The sequence below is a fragment of the Gopherus evgoodei genome, chromosome 3, assembly GCF_007399415.2.
Source record: "Gopherus evgoodei ecotype Sinaloan lineage chromosome 3, rGopEvg1_v1.p, whole genome shotgun sequence".
NCBI classification, from domain to species: Eukaryota; Metazoa; Chordata; order Testudines; family Testudinidae; genus Gopherus; species Gopherus evgoodei.
In genome coordinates, this window is record NC_044324.1 from 168364247 (window position 1) to 168380826 (window position 16580).

Below are 16580 nucleotides of genomic sequence, written 5' to 3' on the forward strand. Positions count from 1 at the left end.
CTCATATGGCTTAGGCGTTCTGCAGCTGTGGAGGGAGAGCCCCTCAAGGCCGCAATGGCAGCAGCTACAGGTAATACACAGCAGTACTGTAGTTAGTATAGTTGTTATGGAAAGCTGAAGCTAAGGTTCAGAATTCCCTTCCTGCTCCCTAAATTTTTGAACAAGACCTGCTTGACACTTCTGCTTTGGATTGCTTGTGTGCTGAACCACTCACCACTAGTCATGGTGAGTATGGCCTGCCAAGGTGAGGGAAATGAGGAGAGTATTGCATGGTTTCATGAAACAATACATATAGGGTAATGGCACTGAATGCTGATACCATTGTTTACAAGCAGAGGTGGTTTAGCTAACATATGAATGCTTAGGGTTATAAAGTCATAGAAAGCACAGGTTCTGCTGGCATCCCAAAGCAGTCTGGGCCCAAATGCTGCTAGCTTGTGTACCACAATGATGCCTGCCGAAGTTATTGCCAGCTGGTATGGGAAAGTGTCCAATCGTGGAAGAAATAAGGCTGCCATTCCTAAAACCTTTGGAAGAGGATTGCAGAGTACCTCCATGAAAGTTTCATTGAGATCTCTCAGGAGGATTCAGGGGACATCGCTGTATACATAAAGAAACTGCTTCACATAGCACTCCCTGCCTAACTATACAGGGGAATGAAAAGCTGATAACGCTACCTCCCTTTGTTATACTGCTACTTTTTCTAATGAAAAATGGGTATCTGCGTACATTCTAATGGGAGATACATTTACACATGTACCTGAAGGCTTTTCCAAGGTACCACGCTCGACTCACTGGACTGCAGTGGAGTCACAAACAGGTCGTGGCTTGCAGCATCGCTGGAACTCCTAGTCCCATGTCCTTTCTCCTTCCTTCTCCTTGTCCTTGCTGTTCATAGCAGGAGTTTTTGTCTCAGGCTCCTTGGAGTTATCCATGGTGGTCTGCGGTGTGGTGGTGGGCTGTCCACCAAGTATGGCATGCAGCTCTTGGTAAAAGCAGTAGGTCTGTGGCTCGGCACTGGATTGACTTTCAGCCTTCCTGGTCTTATGCTATACCTGCTTCAGTTCCTTCACTTTCATGGGGTGCTGTTGCTGATCCCCATCATTCCCCTTCTCCTGCATCTCTCATGCAGTTTGCTTGCAGATGTCCTTATTTCTATCTGGTTTGTAGTTGTGACTGCTCAGCCTTTTCTCTCTGAGGACCAGGAGATCCAATATCTCCTGTCTGTTCCAGGCTGGAGTGCCTCTGGAGCATGTAGCTGGCATGGTCAGCCGGACAGCTGCACACAACGGTGGAGAGCTGCTAGGTGTGCTCACCATGCTGGGCAATCAGTTTGTGTGACAGCAGCTGCTGGAGGACTGTGTCAATCTTAGTATAGTGACTCTGTTCATGGAAGTAGTGTTACTGTGTCACTGTAATTAGGCGCTTACATTGGTGGGAGACAAATTTAAGTGTAGACACATGCACAGCTAGGTTGATGCAAGGCAGGTTACAACAACCTAACTTTGTAGTAGAGACAAGACATTTAAATTGTTTTAACCCATGTGTCTGTTCATGTCTGCCATCTGGGTTAAACTGGTTTATGTCGATCCATATCTACCATCTGGTTAAACTGGTTTTTACATTAAGGCCTTGTGCTCATTTTAACTAGACTATTTTTTAAATTAATTTAATTAAACCGGTGCATTTTCCTAATATAGACAAGCCTTAGCCAGAATACAATTATGGTAATTACATTGTACTTAATTCACTCCTGCAGATAGGTATTCTTACTACTTGCACAGAAAACTGCTGTACAGTGTTAAACAGTTACTGCATCTACACCATCTTCCTTTCCTACTGTATCCTGTAGACTCCATGATTTCTTTGTTTGTGCATCCATTTCAGTTTGTAGAATGTTTTGAGATCCTTTTTGATAAGGCTACGTAAGCCAATTTATTAATCTTACTGAACGTCTTATTTTGTTTCTAAAGAAAAAACCCAATTTAGTGGGCTCTCTTTACATTTTTATTCTTTTGAAGTCTTTTGTGTGACTAATTACACGAACATATATATTTGAAAGTTTTTGATATTATAGAAAAATTAGGCTCTAATTTCCATCTGTAAATGAAAACTTTATTCTAACAAGTTAAGGGAATATGGTGAGACTTTAAGACTTTAGTCCTGCTTATTAGGAAACACTAAATTTTGTTATCTTGAACTGCCTAGCAGGCATTAGGAATGGGTGGAGTCAGTGGTGGTAGCAAAGGATGTGGCTAGTAGGTGGAATCAACTGCTGAAGAAATGAATAGCTGGTGTTGTGGACTGATGGGTGGTCTTGGTTTGGTAGATCCTAGGAATTTTTGATAAGATGCTCCTATGAAAGCTGGCTTGTCAAGTTTACTTTTCAGTTTTCAGTGTTGGATTCAGTAGATGGTGGTTTCTCTTCTATACCTTATTAATATAAAGGCTTATCATGCTGCAAACAGGTGATATCAGAGTGTGAGTTTGAATCAGAATGCTTAAAGACGAGGGAAGTTGTAGGAAACAAGTAACTGAATGGATTAAAGTATGAAAACAGATAATTCTTTTACAGAAAAATGTACATACTATCTAGAGTTGTTAGTGGCAAAATAAAAAGCATTGGTGCTCATCTTAAAATACAGAATTTTCTTATTATTTTATAATGTTGTTTACATAATTTATCATGGCTGTGTGTAGATCAGAGGTGGAGGGGGGTTGGATGGGTGGCAGGTGGCAGTCAGGGGCAGTTCCGGTGGCAGTCAGGGGCAGTTCCGGTGGCAGTCAGGGGCAGTTCTGGTGGCAGTCAGGGGACAGAGAGAAGGGGTAGTTGGATGGGGGATTTATGGGATTTAAGTTGGTGATCTAAATCACCAAGTGGAAAGCCTCAAGTAAATCATAGATTTTTAATGAATTTTTCCATTTTTCTGCTTCATTTATTTACTAAAGAAAGGTGCATTCTCATTGGTTGATATAGCCTTTTAAAAAAAGTTAATTTTACAATGAAGTAGAGCCTTTGTACTAAATTTAATGTTGTTTTTTTTTAATATCTACAAGGGCACACTATACGTATATACATTTATTTAAGCAATTATATAGCTTAATATTTTTAGATTCTTCCTGTACATTTTTAGAATGTTAGAAAACGGTTAATGGTGGGTGGAGTCATAAATAGTAATAATTTGAAAACTGAGCCAATCAGAACTCAGGTAGAGAGAAGCTACAAAATAGGAGTATGAGGCCATTGCAGTATCTGATCCTGATAAGATGCACAGTGGTGCCTCCTGGAGTCAGAGACCGTGTTCCAGCACATGTGATGACTTTGCCAGTCTCTTGCACACAGTAAGCACAGCTCCTGGGTCCACCCACAGGATCAAGCTCCTAATACAGTGTGTGACCTATTGTGCCATATTGATAAAGATTGATAAAGATTTCCCTCCGATTTTTTCTTTGTATAGAAGAGTAGCCTTTAAAGTTTTTGATAGAGGCTCATGGATTCAGCATATTTATTTTTTATTTAAACGTTTTAAGAGATTATAAGTAGTTTAGGCCTTCACATATTTTGTATTAAATTCAGATTTCATTTTAAACAGGATTTTTTGAAAATGAAAAACCTATTATAATTTAAATAACCAATTTAATATTTAAAAAAAATCTGATTTTTTTTCAAATCAATTTTTATCCACCTTGAAGTCTTAATTTGTCTACTACATATTATGTGATGCCTGGTTAAACTTCTTTATCCTATGTTATATCCAAAGTGCACACTAGATCATACTTAGCATGGGGCCAGCAGATTTGAAGTGATTTCTCGATCTCTTGGAGATTGGTTTCTTTCTAATTAGAGGGGAGGCTTTCCACTAAACTTCATGTTTTGAGTCCTTTCTCTAGTGAATCTCTTCCTTTTAAGGCAGTTGTGTGGTTCTAATTTAGTTATTTCCCTGTTAGTGACAAATTAACTCTTTCTAGACATTGCTCTCTCTCTCTCTTCCCCCCTTCCCCCCACACTCCCAGCAAGTTAATCAGATCAGACTAGGGTACTTGTTAATGGCCAAAATGTAACTGTCAGCATAGGGTTGAATATTTGGCTGGTCCAAAAATAACTATTTAAAAGCATTAATTTACTAGAACTGTAATAACTAAAAACAAAAAAAAAGTAAGAGACTTTATGGTCTCCAATAAGCTTAGCCTTGGATGCTTATGGCTCATTACAAAAAACAAGTTACTTTTAATAGTTATTTAAGAAAAATGCAAAAGACAATGAAATGAAGTTTTAAAAGAGAGAGAATAATTAAATTTTAACAGTGTTAGGTTAGCATTTAAATGTAAGCATCATTCAAGACTGAATAGTTACAGAAGAAAAATGAAATTAAACAAATAAAACAGACACATAGTGACTATAAAATAAGTCATTTTTATATGTACTCATGCTGGGTAGGCAGCAGTCCAACTCTTCAAGCATCTTGCTTTTATTATTTTCTTTATCGGCTTCAAATGTTTAATTTATGTCTTGTCTATGGCTGTCGAATAATCGCAGTTAACTCGTGCGATTAACTCAGAAAAATTAATTGCGATTAAAAAAATTAATCGTGATTAATTGCAGTTTCAGTTGTACTGCTAAACAATAGAATACCAATTGAATTTTATTAAATATGTTGGATGTTTTTCTACATTTTCATATGTATTGTATTCTGTGTTGTAACTGAAATCAAAGTGTTTATTTGATTATAGTTATTTGCACTGTAAAAATGATAAAAGAAATAGTATTTTCGATTCACTTCATACAAGTACTGTATGAAAATCTCTTTGTCATGAAAGTGCAACTTACAAATGTAGATTTCTTTGGTTACATAACTGCACTCAAAGACAAAACCGTGTAAAACTTCAGAGCCTACAAGTCCACTCAGTCCGACTTCTTGTTCAGCCAATCGCTAAGACCAACAAGTTTATTTACATTTACAGGAGATATTGCTGCCTGCTTCTTATTTACAGTGTCACCAGAAAATGAGAACAAGGCATTTGCATGGACTTTTGAAGCCGTCATTGCAAGGTATTTACGTGTCAGATGTGCTAAACATTCCTATGCCCTTTCATGCTTCGGCCACGGTTTCAGATGACATGCTTCTGTGTTGATGAAGCTCATTAAAAAAAATTATGCGATAATTAAGTTTTGTGACTGAACTCCTTGGGGGAGAATTGCATGTCCCCTGCTCTGTTTTATCTGCGTTCTCTCATATATTTCATGTTGTAGCAGTCTTGGATGATAACCCAGCACGTTCATTTTAAGAGCATTTTCACTGCAGATTTCACAAAATACACAGAAGGTACCAATGAAAGATTTCTAAAGATAGCTACAGCACTTGACCCAAGGTTTAAGAATCTGAAGCACCTTCCAAAATCTGAGAGAGAGGAGGTGTGGAACATGCCACATCAGAGTGTTGCTCTTTTAAGATTTCTGAAAGCAACTACAGATCCCGAAACACTGAAAAAGAAAATCAATCTTCTGCTGGTGGCATCTAATTCCGATAAAGAAAATGAACATGCGTCTGTCTGCATTGCCTTGGATTGTTATCGAGCAGAACCCATCATCAGCATGGACACATGTTCCCTGGAATGGTGGTTGAAGCATGAAGGAACATATGAATCTTTAGCACATCTGGCATGTAAATATCTTGTGATGCCGGATACAACAGTGCCATGAGAACACCTGTTCTCACCTTCAGGTGACATTGTAGACAAGAAGTTGGCAGCATTATCTCCTGCAAATGTAAACAAACTTGTTGGTCTGAGAGACTGGTTGAACAAGAAGTAGGACTGGGTGGACTTGCAGGATATAAAATTTTGCATTGTCTTATTTTTGAATCCAGTTTTTTTGTACATAATTCTACATTTGTAAGTTCAACTTTCATGATAGAGATTGCACTACAGTATTTATATTAGGTGAATTGAAAAACACTTTTTTTTACAGTGCAAATACTTGTAATCAAAAATAAATATAAAATGAGCACTGTACACTTTGCATTCTACGTTGTAATTGAAATCAATATATTTGAAAATGTAGAAAACATCCAAAATATTTAAATAAATGGTATTCTATTAGGGCTGTCAATCGATTAAAAAAAGTAATCACCATTAATCATGTGATTAAACAACAATAGAATACTATTTATTTAAATATTTTGGATGGCTAGTCTTTACATCATAGGCACCAACTCTGTGAGGGCATCCTCCCTCTCCCCAAACAATAGGGGTTACTCACAGGGCTATCCCTACCCATATGCAAAGTATGCAGCTGCGTAGGGCACCAAGAAATTTGAGGCACCAAATTTCCTGGTGCCCTGTGCAAATTTCCCAGTCCTGCCTCTTCCCACCCCTGCTCCACCCCCACTCCATTCCTTCCCCGAAGTCTCTGCCCCTGCCCCCACTTCCCTGAGGACTGCAGCAGGGCCAGGCCTGCACTCTCCGGTGATGGGAAGTGCGGTGTCTCGGCCCCAGCTGAGCCACCAGTGAGTGCTGGGGCGTGGTTCCTCCTGCCCCCCAAGCCAGCCCCCTCCCCAGCAGAGACCCCCCTGCCTCCCATGGAATAAAATAGCTAGGGATGGCCAGATTAATCTTTTGTGAGCCCCAGTGCCCGGACCTGAGGTCCTGCCCCGGCTCAACCTCTTCCCCCTGAGGCTCTGCCTGCTGCTTGTATAGGGGGGAGGGAGAAAGAGAAGTGAGCACCCACCGGCAAAAATACGTCAGCACCTGTGCTTATTGTCATCAAATTCCTCGGTATCTCCTTATTGCTCTTCATCTGATGAATATTGTCAACTCTCATCTGCCATTTTCTTCACTAATCTTAAATTGTGATATGTGGTCACAAGCTTCCTAGCAGTGGAGGTCTTTAAATTGTTTCTGGTTCTTGAATATACAATCACCCAAACTGACCAATTTCATTCCACACAGAATTTCTGCCACTGTAACTAGAGTTCAATGACATGTTTCCCACCATGATGGAGAAAACAAGCTCTTTTGATTCAATTGCTGGGATTGCACTGTGCATTGTTTTGTGACTCAGTGGGCTGCTTCTTGCTTTAAACTTGCTAGCTCCATCAGAATTGTTTTGTTTATTGTTATCCTTTAAAATTTGCAGTAGTCACTGAGGTCACAAGTTGGCCTTGGAAGTATGGATCAAGAAGGTAGGTAGCATTGTGTGTGGGAGTGATCACTTGATTTTTTCATTATATTATTTTGTCTATCTGTTTCTCTTCAACTTTTGTAAGCGGGTTGTTCAGTATTCTCGCAAATGTTTCTTAAAGTTCAGGAATTTGTTCTTGGAATCAACTATAATTTTTCCATATTCAGAATGGATTGAGCTACAGATTCAAGTAGTGAAACAAATTTTGAGTTTCACACCCAAAAGACACCATCAAGAATGTCAATGAGGTTTACTCAGGGGCAACACCTGGCCACTCCTCCTTCAGCAGCAATGGATTGTAGAGCCTTTTTGAATATTTGAAGATCTTTGAGACATTTAATTGAAGCTGACTGTCAATTATGACAAGTCTGTCTTGGTGTGAATGTAATTGAGTGCTGTACTAAATGATGCTGAAAATAGCTGCTGATGCTCAATTGTTTTTTTGAAAACCTTGACAATGCTTTTTGCTTTTGACGTGATGAGAAAGTTGTAAGCCAAACATCACCAGTGAAAAGCTGCATAGTGTGGGCTGCACATCCATAACATGGAAGGTGTGGATAGGGCCAAACAGCTTTCATATTAACTGTGTTAGTCACAACTGAAATAACCTTATGTGGACCCAGTTCATTAATTATATTTTTTGACTGATCAGCGATATGTTGGTATGTGTGATGATGCTCAGTTGTGCACTGGAATTAGCAGAACACTGGCTGTGGAGTTACCATCATGACATTGATGGTACCCTTGTGAATACTTCTCCATCAGCCACTGACTAGAAACTCACAGGGAACTTCTGGAACAACACCAATGCTTTTTCACATCGGCTGCTTTGGCATTCAGAAGATATCCTGCAAGCCATTTCCTCCTTGTGACTACATAAATTGCCCAAAATAAATAAAATTCTAGCGTGTAAAGAATTTTGCACTATGTGAAGTGATGTATTGCTGTTATAAATACTTCTAGCAAATGCACGGTCAAATTAATGTTTCTGATCACCGGACGTTCTGTTCAAATTTGTTGAACTTCTGAAGGCTGTGCAAGAGTGGGAGTTTTCAATGCTGAAGCAGGCGGAGTAGCAAAATTCTTATTAGAAGATGAATAAATGGATTTAGCTTCAGTTTCATTGTCACTCATCACTATCTTAATCAAAAGACTGCATGCTTCATACTAGTACTGCTGAAGACACAGTGGAAGGAGAATGCACAGACGAAAACAATTTTTGATGCAGACCAGTCTTCCCTTTTTTGTGTTTTGATTGCAGTAATCTAGCTTTTACAGTAGTTGGACACTACACAAGAATTCAACAAGCCTTTGTCCATTCTATCTACCTGTGTCACACATTCAAAAGAACAAAATTTGCACTTAGCATTAGCAGTTTTTCCATGTTCATGTCTAATAACAATTTTTCTATACAAATGATTTTGCCTTTCCCGGATTCTGCATAATTTATTATGTTACTGTTATTAATTTCTCATTGTTTTTGGAATGTTATCTAGATTATGAAGTATTTCTACTATTTCGATCAATCAGTAGCCATTCACTTCTATTTTTAATTGCTGCTGTTCCAGCCAATCAAAATGTTTTGGACATACCATTTTGATTCTAGGACATTCCAATCAATCAAGGTGCTCAACTTTCAGTTCACTTTTTTCCTAGCAGGAGGCATTAGCATATAGTAAAATGTGTGATCAAGACTTAAGGGCTTGTCTACACAGTACAGACCAGGAGTGACCAACTTGAGCCTGAGGAGGAGCCAGAATTTACCACTGTACATTGCCAAAGAGCCACAGTAATACATCAGCAGCGTGCCATGAGCTTCTCTTCCTCCCCCCACTCCCAGCACCTCCCGCCCACTGGAGGAGAAGTGGGAGGAGAAAGGGCACGGCAGCTTAGGGGAAGGGGTGGGAAGAGATGAAGTGGGGGCAAGGCCTGTGGCAGAGCCAGGAGTTGAGCAATGAGCACCCCCCGGCACATTGGAAAGTTGGCGCCTGTAGCTCCAGCCCTGGAGTTGGTGCCTATACAAGGAGCTGCATATTAATCTCTGAAGAGCCATATGTGGCTCCAGAGCCACAGGTTGGCCACCCCTGGTCCATACTACTGGGATGTGAGTTGTAGAACGCTCTAAAATCATGTTCTCTGACTGCCCCATGTAGACCCTGTTGGCATGAACTGAAAGGTACCTAGTTCATGTTGATGTAGTCCCAAACAGGACTTGAGCTGGAAACTGTTTGGACTTCTTTTTGTTTCTCTTTTTAGCTAGGGACATCTAGCCTGGGTAACTGACATGAATCATCTGGTCAATGCTCCTGTTTTAACAAAATATTAATTGCCCATGGGCTCCATTTTGTAGGAATTAACATGTCTAAGAGTTCGTAACCCCATCAGGCTGAATCAGTGGAAAACTCATTTTTCAGGGAAAAAATATTTTTGTCTAATATACTTTTCCCACATCACTTGGTATATTTTACTCTTAGATTTCATTATGGTTTCTCTTGTCTGGTGATATTCTCAGATTTTAAATGGCCTGCATCCTACCCTGATTTTCTCAGTACCTGCATAAGCTAAAATGTGTAATTTGCATTTTTTCATGGTAAGTATTAACATTATATGTATTTGAATCAGTAGATAATTGCATATCTTGCAAATTACTCAGTGGCTAGTTCATCTTGAAACATTTAGAAATCCATTTTGGTTTCTCGTAATTACAGTGTTTTAGCAAGACAGACATCTAAACTTAGGACAGCATTTGGTAGCAAGATGCTTGTTTTTCTAAACTAAGCATGGTTTCTGTGGCTAAATTTTCCTTTCATTTTATAAATATAGATTTTAATCAGAATAGATCAAACTTTTCCGGGCATGTTAAAATTAACATAAACCATACTCATTCTAAAATATATATTACTAACATGATTCCATATATCTTTGTACAAAATGAAAAAGTGAAAAGGTTCTGATATTTGCATACTAGTGAGGTTTTATTGTTCAACACTTTTGAAAGGCCTTCATGGTTTCTGTGAAAATATTTGAGAAATTGACTCAAAAAATAATTTGGTATGGTACTAGAGATCTTGTATTAGTGTGATTGAAAACATGAATTCTCTGCTCTTGAAGTTTGAAAGAAAGAAACTGCATGGGTTCACTAGTCTTAAAACCAGATTATAACTCCAAGTAAAGCAATGTGAAGCTTGTCTAGTTCTTTCCAAACATGTCTGAGCATCTTAAAGACGTTTCTTAAATTTTCAGTTGTCACCATGCTCCTGCTTTAGCAAGCTAGTGTATAATTAAATATTATTTGTATTCTTTTTTTAAAAAAAAAGTTTCTATGCAAATATACAGTAAGCACAAAACTTTTTGTGAAAACACTATTGAATATAATGCATTCTTCTTTTGGGAAGAATGAGCTATATGTAGCAAGAGAGGATCAGACAGCAATGTTGTATGGATCTGGAAAGCTATCACAACTCCCTTAATTATGATCACAGTTCTAATAAATCCAACCTGACTCCCAGCAAGCTATAGCCAAGCAAAATAAAGATTAGAACCGTCCCCATCCTGTTCCACTAGTGATCACCCTCATTATATTCCTCTTTCTCAAAACCTAGGAAAAATAGAAAGTCTTTGTAGTACCCCAAAAATCAACAAGATTAGGCTATTTTGGACCAAGTGAATCAAGGACCCTCACAGAGTGTATCCTGCCAACAGCCCCCTCTCACTTGTACATAAACCTTTTTCAGCTCAAGTATTTCTCCAGATCCTACTTTTGATGGTATGGGATCAGGGAGAGACATCCTCTCTGAGGTAGCTTAGAGAGAGAAGATGAGTGAGGTAATATCTTTTATTGGACCAACTTCTGTTGGTGAGAGAGAAAAGCTTCTGAGCCACACACTGCTCTTCCTCAGGTAACTAGCACTTTATCTGGTCTACGAGCTAACTTTAGAAAAATGCCTCTAACGTCCTTAGGCATTTATCAAGGACACCAGTTGTATGTAGTTCTATCATATGCTGCTACTAGCAGAACAGTCTTTCAAATGGAATTAATATATTTTAAATAGTTAATTTTAACCAGGAATTAAATAACATTTTGCTCTTTTAGCTGACTCATTCTGAAGAGAATAGAAGAGGACTGTCTTCAGGGTTTAAGCATAGCATTGGGAGGAATCTAATAGCTACTGAAGTCATTTGATGCTCTTAAACTTTCACAAGATGGGAGTTGCCTTACCAGGTGTGTGTGTGTGTGGGAGGGTCAATCTAGCGAGACAGTAGATAATACTGATAATTAAATTGTCTTAAATTGACCCTCCCCCACACACACCTGGTAAGGCAACTCCCATCTTTTCATGTACTATGTATAAATATACCTGCTACTGTTTTTTCCACTCCATGCATCTGATGAAGTCGGTTATAGCCCACGAAAGCTTATGCCCAAACACATTTGTTAATCTCTAAGGTGCCACAAGGACTCCTCGTTGGTTTTGTGGTGTTTCTGTGACTTTAAGTACAAACAGGGTCTTCAGCGTATGGGAGCTGACAGAAGAAGCTTTGGTTTTAGGTTAGGCTGAGGGATTAACCTGAGTTAAGATGCTCTGTATGTATCCAATAAAGCAGGGGTACCCAATGCGGTGCCCGCAGGTGCTGTAGTGCCCACCGGGGCATCTAAGTGCACCCGTGTACTGGCCGGTAGACGAGCATCCGCTGAAACGCCGCCGGCAAGCTGTGTCATCCAGAGGTGTCACCGCCGAAATGTCGCCGATTTTCGGCAGTATTTCGACGGCAACACATCTGGATGACGCTACTTGTCGGCGGCATTTCGGTGGTGATGCTTATTGACATTGCCGCTTGTTGGCGGAATTTTGGTGGATGCTCATCCGCCACCCCGGTCCTCTGTGGCTCGCCAGACGAAAAAGCTTGGGAACCACTGCAATAAAGTATGTATCCAATAAAGACTGTTGATTTATATTCCAGAAATCTGTTAGACTTAACAACACAACTGCAATCTTTGAATGTATAAACATGGGAGTAGTGGGTAGGAGTAGGGAGGTGTTTTTATCTTTGTGTACCATATTGGTGAGACCAATACTAGAATACTGTGAATAGTTTGAGTATCCAGGTTTTAAAAAGGATATTTGAGGGGGAAATTGGGGAGGCAGAAAAGAGCCACAAAAATTATTTGAAGCCTGAAAAAAATGCCTTACAGTGATAACTGAAAGAACTCGACTCAATATGTCCTATTTATCAAAAAGGAGATTGTGATATGACTTTATTATAGCATATAAGTATTTTCATGTGGAAGAAATACAGGGTACTAAGGGGCTTTTTCATCTTGCACAGAAATGAGAACCAATGCCTGGATGCTGAAGCCACACACATTCTTGTTAAAAATTTGTGCCTAATATCTTATAGTGACGGTGTTTAACCACTGGAACAAACTGCCAAATGAAGTGGTGGGTTCTTCATCTCTTGATGTCTTCAATTCAAGAAGGGAAGCCTTTCTGAAAGATAAGCTTTAGTCAAACACAAGTTATGCTTGAGTCAAAGACATGATCATCGTCTCTGCGAAGGGGTAACTGGGTGAAAGTTAATGGCCTGCAATATACAGGAGGTCAGACTAGATGATATAAGGGTCCATTCTGGCCTTAACCTCTATGAATGAATGAAAAGAGCACAAGCCACATTTTTTTTTCTTTTGCAGGTTCCTTTCAAGGGATTTATTAAGTTGTTTATCAGTAAGCAGTTGAATGTCTCATATCTTCAAATACGGGAAGCAGTTAGCTTTCTGAATTTAACATGTCTTATTAGAGAAAGAGGTGCATTTGGTCTGATTCAGTCTCTCTATTAATCTCTGCAACCTGTCTGGAAAGGTGAGAGTTTAATGTTCTTGTATCTGTTTGTCATAAACAGATAGTTAAGGGTTAATGTTCTTTTACCTGTAAATGGGTAACACAGGGAACCAATCACCTGACCAGAGGACCAATCAGGAAACAAGACTTTTTCAAATCTGGGTGGAGGGAAGTTTGAGTGTGAGTCCTTTGTTCTTGGGTCTGTGCCCTCTCCGCTATGAGAGTGATTTTTCTATCTCCAGGCTTTCTAATCTTCTGTTTCCAAGTTGTAAGTACAAGGATAGTAAGACAATAGGTTTATATTGTTTTTTTGTATTTACATGTGTGTAGTTGCTGAAATGTGTTAAATTGTATTCTTTTTGGATAAGGCTGTTTATTCATTTTTTTTTCTTTAAGCAATTGACCCTGTATATTGTCACTTTATTACAGAGACCATTTTATGTCCTTTTTCATTCTTTTTATATAAAGCTTTCTTTTTAAGACCTGTTGGAGTTTTTCTTTAGTGGGGACTCCAGGGAATTGAGTCTGCAGCTCACCAGGGAATTGGTGGGAGGAAGAAGTCAGGGGGAAAATCTCTTTGTGTTAGATTTACTAAGCCTGACTTTGCATACCCTCTGGGTAAGGGGGAAGAGAGATTAGCTCAATCGGTACTTGTGTTTCCAGGACTGGAAGCAGGGAATCTCCTAGGGTTGTCCAGGGAGGGGAGCCTCGGAGGAAGTAACAAGGGAACAAGGGGAGGGGGTTATTTCCCTTTGTTGTAAGACTCAAGGCATCTGAGTCTGGGGGTCCCCCAGGGAAGGTTTTGGGGAGACCACAGTGAGCTAGGCACTGTATAATCCCTAGCGGGTGGCAGCAATACCAGGTCCAAGCTGGTAACTAAGCTTGGAGGTTTTCATGCTAACACCCATATTTTGGACGCTAAGGTCCAGATCTGAGAAAAAATGTTATGACAATGTTTGATCTTTTTTTAAAGTTTGGGACTTTAATTTTTAAGAAAAGCACCAATCTGAGCGTGTCTTGCCCTCTCCAGTAGAGAAGTAGATTTTACACTATAGTTTCCTTAAAATCTATTTTCATGTCTATTTGATTTATAAGGAGTGTTTCTGCAGAATCATCTATTTCTAACGATTGCAAGTGGCAGAGGGACTGGAGATTTCTCAGAATTATGGTTTTGCTTAGAGGACAGAGTATTAGTTTATTAAGAACATAAGGTTTAAATTTATTCCACTTGAATACCAAGTTTTAAATAACTTGACAATTATCCACTGTTTCCAGTGTTCATATTTGGCACTATTTTCATTGAAATATGAACATTTCAGTTCATTTTGTTCTTTGACATCAGTGGTTTTATCTTAGATTTCAGTTCCCAAAACTTGACTTAAAATAGCAGTTTAATTTATATAGGAACTAGAAGCAAACTTTTTTTCCACACTCACATTTGTAATAAAGCTAGGCATGGTGCCTGTTGCAATTCCCCTAATCTGAAGGGAGAATGTCTTACTTATTTCTTGACATGGAGAGCCATCTTAGTTTTAAAACTCTACTGGGTGCAAATAGCTTCTTCGTGCCAGATGTTGAGTTGTATTTTGGTAATCATGTATAGTAATGTCAGCTTCAGCAAGTAAAAAAGCAAAAATCCCAAATGTGAAGCCTGGGTTACACTGGCGAGGGGGTTCAAACTAAGATACACAACTTCAGCTACGCTATTTGTGTAGCTGAAGTCGAAGTATCTTAGTTTGACTTACCTGACCGTCCTTACGACGGTGAGTCAACTGCCATGGCTCCCCAGTTGACTCCACTTACTCCTCCTGCCGAGGTGGAGTACAAGTGTCGATTAGCGGATCAATTTATCGCGTCCAGACAAGATGCAATAAATCAATCCCCAATACATCGAACACTACCTGCCGATCTGGCGGGTAGTATAGACGTACCCTAAGACAATAAAATAACTAAATTGAATGAGGTTTCATTTGAGTCTTGCTGTGAGTGAAATAGCAATTGTTATAGCCAATCACACATCTTAAGTCTTGAATGACAAATACATGCAATGGCCAGGTGTAAGCCCTGTTTCCTATCCTTGTTATGGTAGGTCATTTCAAGGATAGCTGGGAGATAGTTTGTGAAACCAAAACAGTTGCAGTTTTGTTGTTATGGAAATTAAATGTAGGCCCAAAAAAAAAAAATTAATTACCATTCGCTAGCCACCATTGCAGGGATGCTGTTCCGTATTGGAAGGCCATCAATATATTCAGTTCTGCCTCCCTTCCTCTTGAGAGGAAGATAGTTTTAGCAAATTCTGTTAAAATGTATTACGTTTTACAGCATATAATTCTTGTGGAAGATGTAATGAAGTACAGTAGCATATTAAAATATGTAGTATGTGAAAATACGTTTGAGTATCCTGAAACATTATGGTGGAATATTCCAGAATAGCTACAAAGTTCCCAAGTATGTTAGAGATTCTCTTCTTGAAATAGAAGCCTGAATCATGTCTCTGTACAGAATCCTACACTCTGCTAGTATCCCCAGACTTTGCAATAAGATAATCCCTACAGTGCAACTGCCATGCTTTCTTAGAAGTGGTATGTCATCTACTAAGTCAAAATCCTCAAAGTGAATTGAGGCTTAAGTATCTTTGGACACATGAACGCACCTGACTATCTGTGCCAGACTGACTTGTTGGTGGAATGTCCCCTCCACCAAATCTCTGAATGGTCAGTGCTGAGAGGCCTAGCAGCCCTCCATGGTGAGAGGTTTCTCATCCTTGTGGTCTGGCACTGTGGTGTTTAGACCTTCTCCCCAGAGAGGCAGAGAAAAGTCTCTTTCCTCTTTCTGAAGTTCTGCAGCCACTGCTGCTTATCCTGGTCTCGAGTACAACTCTGTCCTAACCGTCTGTAATCAAGGTCATCACTCAAGCAGTGCTTTGCTTGTTAAATGTATTTCACAGAGCCGATTGAGGCCAGGAGTTGGGGCACAACATTTGTCACTGAATTGCAGTATGAATTCCATGCATTTCTAGGCTATGTCTATCTCCAGGAATTATTGCCAGAACCCTTACACCACAGCTGAAGCCACATAATTTGCAAGATCTCAAGAAAAGAACTGTGTCTGTGAACAAATAATGAGCTCTAAGTTGTTCTGTCAATCCTCTGTTCTGAAAATAACTTGTGGAAATGTCATTTCTTAGGGAATTTGACCCATTCTCACATAGTTCCTTTGGCCTCCCAGAAACCCTTTCCAAATCTATCACAAGCCAGTGATTCAGGGAGCTGTCAAATGTGGATACTCAGAAGATAGTCCACATCGCTACTTTGGTGCTTGTGGACATGTAATAGAATGGCAGACGAATCAGTATGTCTGCTGTGCAATGCGTGAGTGCTCTTGATGTTGGTGCAATCATATGAGTTGAATTAGCTATGGTATAATGCTCTAGTGTAGACATCCCGATGGTTTGTGTCATGTTTGTTGCAGAATTTCTCCTTGAGATAGGATGCCCAAGCTCTCTGAGTCTTTATTCAAGTCTTTCTTTGGTAAAGTGTTTACATTGAGAAGCCTTCTATTCG

General features: G+C 39.5%; 1 protein-coding gene across 3 annotated transcripts in view; it reads left to right on the forward strand.

The window, feature by feature from the left end:
* The window catches only part of LCLAT1 (lysocardiolipin acyltransferase 1), a 220861-nt gene that overhangs the window by 11136 nt on the left and 193145 nt on the right, over positions 1 to 16580 (forward strand). The window contains exon 1 of one of the 3 annotated variants that reach the window (XM_030557360.1): positions 53 to 70. The exons of the other annotated variants lie outside the window; for them this stretch is intronic. The gene's annotated coding sequence lies outside the window, so the exon portion shown is untranslated. Of the gene's footprint in view, positions 1 to 52; positions 71 to 16580 lie in introns of those variants that run through there. 3 annotated transcript variants of the gene reach the window in all.